General features: G+C 39.1%; 2 protein-coding genes across 2 annotated transcripts in view; one reads left to right on the top strand and one right to left on the bottom strand.

The window, feature by feature from the left end:
* The window catches only part of uvssa (UV-stimulated scaffold protein A), a 51,715-nt gene that overhangs the window by 37,627 nt on the left and 11,361 nt on the right, over positions 1 to 2,727 (top strand). The gene's annotated exons all lie outside the window — the stretch shown is intronic.
* nkx1.2lb (NK1 transcription factor related 2-like,b) overlaps positions 1 to 2,727 on the bottom strand; it is a 7,002-nt gene that overhangs the window by 1,256 nt on the left and 3,019 nt on the right. The window lies entirely within an intron of this gene.

Below are 2,727 nucleotides of genomic sequence, written 5' to 3'. Positions count from 1 at the left end.
GTGTGTGTGTGTGTATGTGTGTATGTGTGTGTGTGTGTGTTGGGCTGCAGTTCCTCTAATGGCCACTACATGCTGGCCCTACCTACAATTTAAACGACATCTGCGACACACGAACTGTCGGAGGGCTTTGCAAAGATATAATTCTCACTCAAACCCAAGGCTCGATTAACCCTTTATAGGGGCCCCAAGGGCCCTTTTAATGCATGTGTGTCCTGTTGCCTAATGCCTTGTGTGTGGTGATTCAGTTAAACACTAGTACATATTAGGGATATATCATGTCAGAACAGTCTCTAAACTGTGAAGCAGGGAGCCTCGGCCTGTATCCTTTTACTTTTTAATGGGCTTTAGTGGTGTTCAGTACATTTGCCTCACAGTGATCCCCGGGCCCTTCAGGGGCCCCTGGTGTGACTGTGCAGCTTCGCTCAGTGTGTAATCCAGTCTTGCCTTATAGCCAGCCTTTGTCCTTGTGTAATATGGTGTTCAATATGGAAGGTGTACTGTAAGGTACTCTAAAGATGACCCTTATAGCTTAATGAATTAGGTTGATTAAAAAGTAGGTCAACGAGGTCATACACAACGTCCCTCCCCACTGCTGTCTGCACCCTGGACGCTGCAACATATGTGTCACTGTTTGCATTGTCAATGTTTTACCCTGTTTCCGCATGCAGCTTTTATTTATCTTTAATGTATTTTTTGTCAAAAACTGATTTCTGTCCCGTGTGACAGACGCTTAAGCTTTTCTAATCTTAACAAAATGATAGTTAAAAGAACTTGGCAGTTTGGAAATGTGCTTCCCTAATGTCTAATTAGATCATTTATACCCGAATCATTCACACTTTAAAAAAGACTTGCAGTGGAACTAATCACACAATTATAGAAGTGCTTTGTGAAAATGAAGGAGCTGTTATCAGTCAAACATTTGGAGATCCTCCAGTTGGCAACTGCCCCCCATACATATTATTACTGTCTATATATATATATATATATATATATATAGACAGTAATAATCCTATCCCCTGTGCTGCAGTAATTCTGTTGTAGTATATCTAGAATATGCAGCTAAAACATGAAGAGTAAAAATGCAGGAGACACCCTTGATGGCCTTATCATTTGAATTTGTATTATGCTTTGAAAAAAAAATAATTGAGATGTTAAATTCAATTACATGTCACAGAGCGACGTCAGGGCCCCTGAGGGTCTGGGGCCCCGGGCCGTTTGTTTCCCGCTGTTGGTAATCCAGCCGGATGGCTCACGTGTCTAACATTTTTTCACAAAAACTAAAAATACATTTCTAAACCTCCTAACATTATCAGAGGAGCGTGTTGTTGTGGCACAGCGTGTTAAAACGGTCGGATGAAACATTCCTCACACTGTACGCGTCAACATCATTTAGCATTCATCTTCCACAACTTAATGTCTTTTCTCTCAGACTGGGGGAAAGAAAACGTGTATTTGTCTCCACTTTGTCCATTTGTGTCTGTAGATTTCTCCTAAATTCAGCAAAAAAATAGCTTTGGATGATGCCTCATTTGCATATTAAAACATTATATTTCAGAAGACTTGCAATCTAAACAATAATTGCCTTAATGTCAGTTATCAGCTGGAGATTAGCTGAAATATTATTCCTGTTCTCCAGGAGTGTCTCCGCGTCAATCTGTGATTTTTAATAAGTCAAACAAAGTGCCATACACACAATGACAACAGAAATAAAAATATGAATGTATAAAACGTCAAATTTTCTGGCTTAGTAGGCCGAAATAAAAACGCCAGAAGCGGAAGAGTATTTTTTTAAGCACAGCACCCCCCCCCCCACACACATTAATGTGGAGTTTGTATAGCACGTTGATTTAAAGGCCCTTACTCTGTCTTTCACTGCATACACATTTTAGTTTGTGAACTAAAGTATTATCATAACAACCAGCTGATAATGGAATATAAATCTCGTGTTTGGTGTGTTCAAAATTCAAATCTCATATATTGTTAATTGTGTACTGAATAATATCTTGTGATTGGCTCCCTGTTGGGCCCAAACATGCTCTTATTAATGCATTCATTATTAGTTCATGTTTATTATGGTAATGAGAGTATTTATGAATGTAGATGACCAACCATAGAAACCGTCCAAATTAATGTTGTATGTGCACAATAAGATCTTCATATTCAGCTTTAGAGGGACTGAAAACTACATTTAAATTGCCATCAACTCAACATGAGTTTGATAGACGTGTACCAGGACGTTTCTTTAATTAAAACAGTGGTGCAGAGACACATTTACTTTTAAATGGTTAGAAATCCGTTTTCTCTCTACAGTTATTAATTAGTTCAATATTAGCATGTGTGAAATGTTGGGAAGTTAAACGTCATGTTTGTACGGAAAAAAGTAAAGTAAAGATTTAAGGATTGAGAAGGAGAGCCATCTGGAAACACGCACACACGCACACGCACACGCACACACACACACACAGATATTCACCAATCAATAATACCGATCTCACGCACGGACCGTGGCCAATTAGCCTGCCTCGTGCTTTCTTTTTTTTTATTTTTTTTACTGAACTTCAATTAAAGGCGACGTGTTTTATGTTTCTTCTGTCGAGCAGGAACATTTCCGCTTCCTCTCGCAAACACTTTTCTTTTAGTTGTTTTCCTGGCTTATGATATGATCATCCATAACGACGCTTCACACACACACACACACACACACACACACACACACACACACACACA

Source organism: Etheostoma spectabile, chromosome 10 (assembly GCF_008692095.1).
Source record: "Etheostoma spectabile isolate EspeVRDwgs_2016 chromosome 10, UIUC_Espe_1.0, whole genome shotgun sequence".
Lineage (NCBI taxonomy): Eukaryota > Metazoa > Chordata > Actinopteri > Perciformes > Percidae > Etheostoma > Etheostoma spectabile.
Note: the sequence above shows the minus strand (reverse complement) of the source record. Positions and strands in the feature narration are given on the sequence as shown.